This window comes from Pundamilia nyererei, unplaced genomic scaffold (assembly GCF_000239375.1).
Source record: "Pundamilia nyererei isolate P.nyererei 1_Seehausen unplaced genomic scaffold, PunNye1.0 scaffold00052, whole genome shotgun sequence".
NCBI classification, from domain to species: domain Eukaryota; kingdom Metazoa; phylum Chordata; class Actinopteri; order Cichliformes; family Cichlidae; genus Pundamilia; species Pundamilia nyererei.
Window position 1 is genome coordinate 95,770 of NW_005187453.1, and position 6,987 is coordinate 102,756.

General features: G+C 40.5%; 2 protein-coding genes across 4 annotated transcripts in view; one reads left to right on the forward strand and one right to left on the reverse strand.

Annotated features, from left to right (window-relative positions):
* The window catches only part of cacna2d4a (calcium channel, voltage-dependent, alpha 2/delta subunit 4a), a 106,715-nt gene that overhangs the window by 33,139 nt on the left and 66,589 nt on the right, over nt 1-6,987 (reverse strand). The gene's annotated exons all lie outside the window — the stretch shown is intronic.
* Nucleotides 5,590-6,987, forward strand: part of lrtm2a (leucine-rich repeats and transmembrane domains 2a) — a 27,666-nt gene continuing 26,268 nt past the window's right edge. Inside the window, exon 1 of the mRNA XM_005733419.1 lies at nt 5,590-6,187. The gene's annotated coding sequence lies outside the window, so the exon portion shown is untranslated. The remainder of the gene's footprint in view (nt 6,188-6,987) is intronic.

A 6,987-nucleotide genomic window follows, 5' to 3' on the forward strand; every position in this document is an offset into this window, starting at 1 on the left:
TTCAATATGAGGGGAAAAAAAACTGTTAAACGTATATAAAAGCTATACTGTATCTATAAAATAAAATAAAATAAAATAAAATAAAATAAAATAAAAAGGCTGAGGCACTGGAATAAAAGCCTGTCTGGGAAAATGTGTCTCAAGCCACAAATTAAAACATGATTGATTTTTTTATGCAGCAGTCCTCATTGACCATATTGACCAAAGAGCCATAAAACTGTCTGGCCACTATAAGGCTGATTCACGGATTACAAGGAAAAGCTGATGAATGGGAACAGGGACACCAGTCCAGACTCTGATGGAACCATGAACATGTATAATTTTTCTCTGTGTGCAAGAAGAGACAGATGGAGCCTTGAAGTTACTTGCTCTATGCAGGAACTAGTGGTAGAAGTGCTAAACGTGCCCAGCCAGACCTGGTGTTAATACAAAGGCTAGGGCCAATTCATCTTCAGTGACACTCACCCAATAGCACAGTAAATTACGCAGCATGGGAGGAGGTAGCTGAGTGTGAGGAGATAGGGAAGGAGAGAGAGAGATATGAGGGAAGAGGGAGCTGGCATAAGAGAGTGAAAGAAGAAAAGGGGGGGTGATACTCCAACTTATAATGAATGCTACAGACTGGGTTTAAATTCATATATCATCAATACTGGAGGCAAGAGACAGCAAGGACTGCAGGGATTTAATTATGCCAACAAGATAATAAATAAAACAATATTCATGTAGCTAGAGGATGAATGTTTCTGTGCAACACCACAACAGGCATGCAGAAAACACAAAAAATACACTTTCCTGCTCCAAACCGTTGCAAGTAATCATTTTTCATAACACGTATTTTCCTGCATCATTGATGGAACAGAACTGGCCATAAAAGTCGCCTTGGCAGGAGGTGCTGGCACTTAAAATGGATCCCAATGCCAGCATGCCTTTTTTGCCAGACATATAAACAATCCTAAAAAAAGAGGAAAAAATCCCTTGGAGAAACAAATAAATAAGCTTGCCTTGCATTCTTACCTGGTTGTAAAAAGCTCTTCCTTCTCAATCAGTGTGCAAAATTTTAAATGAACTACCTGAGCTAGAGGAGCAATCACACTCTCTACAGTGTTGTTTATTAAATTAAACATTTATCAGAATTTTACAACTTGCTTTTAAATATGTATATATATATATATTACATGAACATTGAGAATTATAGCCACAGTGGACTCTTTCTGTTGTTTCAGAAAAGAGTTTCATTTGTAAATCTGGAGGTCTGGGACGAAGTGACTGTGCTGCTCTGGCGGGTTTGAGGAGACAAAAACTCTCAGCACCCCTGCTACCTCTTGAAACTAAACAAAACTAAAAGCAAGCAACAATCAGCCAGGTGAGTCACACAGAAACAGCTATAGCTCTCGCTCTCTCACCTCTGTGTTTCCCACTGTCTCTCTCTCTGTGGACTGTTTAGTAAATAAAACTTTTGGCAATAATTCAATATTTGCTATCAAAAACAACAACAACAAAAAATTAAATAAACTGGGAAACTAAAGGGGGGGGGGGATTTAACAGTCTACTACACTGCACTCTGTGTCATTTCATCAGATCATAACACAGCAAACAGTGCTGCTGTCCGTGGTTCTGAAACAACAGCCATACTTTTCTTTTTTACACATAGAGTATAAGGATTTTGTTTTCATACAGATTTTGTAAGTAACAAAGGATTGAGCACATATTAAGCCTTGATTTTAGATCAGAGATTGGATTTTGCCAAATGCTAGTGCTGCTTACTTAATACCAGGGGTGCTAACTGTGTTCACTACAAGATGGGTGCACGTTACAGTGCAGAGGCTGGCAAACATGTCAGTGATTTACATGCAGTAGTTGAATTTAATGCAAAAAGCAGCACCAATTGTGCTTCTTTGGAGAAAAAGTAAGAACCTGATAACAAAGATGGCCGTAAGATATGAAAGGGTTTTTTTTCCCTTTTCATCCACTGGGGATTGCTTTCAGGTTACATCACAGACAGGTGTCATTTCATCTGCTGCAAACCGCAAGGTCAATGAAAAAACAAAGTCAGAGTTGAAACACTCTGAATTTTGAGTGTAAAAATGGAACATGAGAGCAAGTGCCACCGCAAGGGCTCACATCTCTGACAATACCACAGAAGTGCAAGGCCTCTTTCAGATGCTAAGCAATGTATGATAATTAATGGGTGGTGCTAAGACAAAAGTCTGGCACAAGATACCAAATGTTTGGGTTTTGAGCCGACAGATGGATGCCTCTGAAAAAACTGAATTGCCTTCAGTGTTCTTTCACTTGGTTTCTGAGTGGTGTTTAAAACTGCAGGAGGGGAAACATCTGCCGGTGAAAAATAAACAAAACAAAAAACCCCACAGTTTCTATTATTAACACTGGGCTTTAAGCACGATTTTTATATTTTATAACAACTGTGGCAAATTGTCCTTGAGCCTGGCACTGAATACCTGGCAGTGCCAAGCAGCTGACCCTGGCTGCTGACCTCTGCACTCTGGAGGGGATTGGCAGGACTAATTAGAGGACTAATTACTCCTTTGGGATTGCACACGAATGTGCAGACAAACACAGGAAGAGTTGCTACCACTGCTCATTCAAAAATAGAATTTCTTTCTACCTTTAAATATTTTTTAACATCACTCAACGCTGAGATAAAATTGTTTTGTGCAACAGCATATTGCACACTCCATGCTATTCCTGTCATTCTAGCCAATCATTTTTAATACCGCTGAAGAGCATGTCCTTACAGCCAACACTATCCGGAGCTACTGGCAGCTAAAATAATGATTTCTGTCTGCCAGTAACTACATCCATGTCATAAAGCCAGCACAGTGCCCACATTTGGACAGGAAACCAGAGAACTCAGTTGAGATTATTCTTGTAAGTGTGTGTGTGTGTGTGTTGGGCAGCTGACCAATCCAATGTATTAACCAGCCTTTGTAAATATTTCAGCCTGGCAACAGACACTGACATGTGCAAACTGAAAGAAGGTGCACAGTTAGATTGGATTTCTTGAAATCCATTTCCAATTGTTTGGTCCAACCTCCAGAATGATGTTCCTGTTTCTTCTCTTCACTGTTTATTTTGTTCATGCAAAAATTCGTAACAAATAGATGTGTATTTACACTTACATCTTAAATGGTACAAACATTTGCACTCAGTTGGAAAAGTCTTTCTGTCCACCTGATAGATGTCCTTTCAAAATAAAATAATCGCCCTCTTTAAATTCTGCTCTGGTCTTTGCCATCTAAGGGAAATGTTGGGCACGCTAGCTGCTTAATAACCAGTATGTTCACCAGATAGTGGCTAACTATGTGCCAAGTGCACAGTTACCTTATCAGGAATGCTGCAAACTTTTACTGAAGCTGTAAAATAACAAGATCATAAGAAGCTGGAAGATGTTCAAATGCTTTGAGGAGCTGCATAAGGCAACAGTCACACAGACCTAGAATTTTAAAGAGTGCGACTTTTACCTTGAAGGCAAACAGCCTCTGTTTTTGGTTTGCATCACACTTTTCATTTTAACTGTCAGTCGGCGAGTAGTTGGCGACTACTTGCACTCAATTCAATATCTTACATATGAAACACCAATCTGTGGAAATCTGCTAAAGACTAAAGCAATCAAAACGAGTTTTTTTGGTGCATTTTTTCCCACCAATTTCATCTAGCCACGCCCAGCAACAACTCACCAACCAGGTGGAGATTACAGAACTGGAGCTAATCAGGGGTTTGTTTATTGGTCTCTAGGCCTGTATGAGTGAGGTCTAACACTGTAAAAATGTCACAGAGTGGCCCCATGCACTTGGTATCAGCTTTATATTCCACAGTCCTTTGCATTGCACAGTTATTCGAATGTTGCTAATTGGAGCCTACTCTTTTCATTAGAGGGATGATATTATCAGCTCATATTAGCTAGTTTGCCCACCAAAGGCCAAGAGTCTGCATAGCCTAAAAACGAAACTCAATAAGTACACATAAGAGTTAGGGAACTCTTTTTATATTTCATGTGTCTGAAATTTAAAAAAAAAATCATTGGTCAGTATTGGAATATCAGGTTTTTGAATAACCAAATATCAGTATCAGTGCATTGGTATTAGCATCAGTATTAAAAATCCTGTATCAGCTGGGCTCTATTGGAAATATCCAAAGACAGGTGCAGCTTCAACATGAAATTTGTTCCCGGAAAGGTCAAAGTTAAGGATCATCTCTGAGGTCTGGTCTGGTTGGTGTATAATATCTATTTCGGCCATATTTGCCAAATAAAAACAGTAAAAATCAGTCATCGGTGGCTTCCAGCATGTGGAAAAGAAAGAGAGGATGAAAACCCCCCTCTGTTAACAATGCCAGTCCCTTTAGTGAAAGAGAGAGAAAAAGACGCTTGGCTCATGAGCGATTTTGGTTCAGTTTCTTATGGAAACAACTAGTCTCTCATTTGAACACTGAATCTGAGCCAAGCGATTCACATGCTCATTAACAGCACAATGTGTGTGTGTATGTGTGAGAGAGCTATGATTCAAGCCATGTAAGGAAGCAGCCAAGTAGTTATATGCTGTGTGCAAACAAACACACAGTCGCCCCACCAGTTCATACCCTACTCCCGCTTTACAAACCACATACTGTCTTACTAACACCTGTCTTAAACTTGTCAATGATATCTTCCACCAAAACGCTTCTCACAATTATTCACAAAACACTGCACAGGCATGCATAAACCTATCTAGTTTAATCTATCTAATTTACCTAAAAATGGACTGCTTTATCTCATGAGGATCACAGTTCTGTCCGTGAGATGTAAACAAGGACACACACACCAGTGCATGTGCTCATACAGCCACATGCACACACACAAACACAGCCGTTACGAGAGCTGCCACAGGGAATAGGATGAAAATGAAAGCTGAGAGAGGGAGACGTGAGGAGGGAAAAAAAATCGAGGGAGGAGAAAAGCCCATGTGGCAGAGGGAGATTCTCATCTTTACTGAAATCAGCTGATCCCTCCCTCTCTCTCTCTCTCGCATCCTCCCTCGCTCCACCGCCACAGCTTTCTCTCTCAAATCTTTCTTCCCGTCCCCCTTCCATCAACCTCATCCCACCGTGTCCTCTGCCTCCCTTTTCTCCTACCTAGCTTCCTTATTTATTTATTTATTTTTTGCACCCTCTTTCACATTTCTCCCAATGCCTTCCACTCCACTCTCTAGTTTCTCCTCACTCTGTTGCTCTGTATTTTCCCTTATCTCTCCTTCAGCTTTCACTCGTTCGTATTATCACGCACTCTGTATTCCACCTCCCTCTTCTTCTCTCTGTCACAGTGGGAGAGCTGCAGGCAGACAGAGGCAGCATACACTAATGTTACTATATTTGACAAGGCACACACACACACGCACACACGTACATTCTCCTGCCACATGCACGGCTGCACACACGTACCGTAAAGAAAAACGGGGGAGGTGGGAGTATCGAGACACACACACACACACACACAGTCTAACAAAGGCGCACCGGAAAGACAACCCTCAAGTGTACATGCATGGATAAACACACACACACGCTCCGACGCGTGCTGAGTGCAGGAATCACAAACATAGCGACACAGAAGGGGTAGCGCATGACGCCAGCAACCTAACGCTGTTGCCTCTCTTTCTATCTCTCTCAGACACACACACACCGTCTCTCTCTTTTTCACACATACTCACGCCTCTCAGACACACGGCAACACGCAAGCCAACGAGCAGGACAGCGCTGGACATATCATTCATACACGGAACAGATCCTAAGAAAAGGATTAACTATCTCCATCCCTCTCCCTCTGAGGACCTTAGCCTCTCTTACCTCCTCTTGTTCCTCTAAGCCTTTCTTTACCTCTGTTTTTTTTCTAAAATCCTCATCTTTTTTTTTTTACACAATCCGTCCCTTCACAATTTATCGGTGGGTTGAAGGGAAGGTGGAGGAATTGTCTTTATTCAGAGAGAAGGATTAATCTTACATTATTCATCTGACCAGGATCTTGAATGTATGGATTTTCTTAGTTGTAGTGGTGACAGCTTTTCTTCAATTTTTTTGTCCAGTCAGAAATTTTTGAGCTTTACTTCTTTCTTTTTTTTTTTAATAATATTTTTGGACGAATGGCTGATTGCAGAAAGCCATAAAGCTCGTGCTGTCCGAGATATTTGGTCAAAAGGTAAGTCTGGTTGACGGTGTTCACCCCACTCATTCATTTCTTCTTCTTTTTGACTGGAATTGAATATTTATAATGTCAAACAAAGTACACTGCAGAAAAAAAGAAAATTACATTTGTGTTTTTCTTGAAACATATGGGAATTTTAGACGGGGCCAAAAGTGCATACTGTGAGGAGGTGGAAGCCGTAAACGTCAGCCCTCGGGCTGTTTCCTGGACACACACTACACATTGACAGGAATGCCTAGGATGTGGTTTTGGGCCAAAGCTTGCAGGGGTGGGCAGTAGAAAAGTATGAGAGTTATGATTCATGGCATGCTTACTATAGCAGGATATTCCTTCATTTCCTTTTTGTGAAAATACCTTAAAAACTATTGCTGTGCTGCAGTGCTGTGAAATAAATCTGGCTGTCATATTATAAAACATGTCTTAGTGGGCATGAACAGTAAATATTATGGTCTAAAGATCTCATAATATGATGTTAGAGAACAATAAAGAAACTGAAATTCCCTCTGAAATGACTGCAAAATAAATTAATAGAAACTGTTGCTGGTAAAGAGGCTCCTGATGAATCATCTATTGAGATACAGCCTTTGGGAAATACACTGTAGCCTTTGTAAATATGCCAAATGCTCCAACCACAGATATAGTAAAAACTAACTGCTACAAGTATCTGAAGGTGTATATTCAGTCCAATCAAATTAGTGAAAGAACTAATGTGAAAAACACCATCCATCCACCTGATTTAAAGTTAAATGCTCTAAAGCTTATAAAGTCAAAACTGTTTCAATTGGACAATGCTG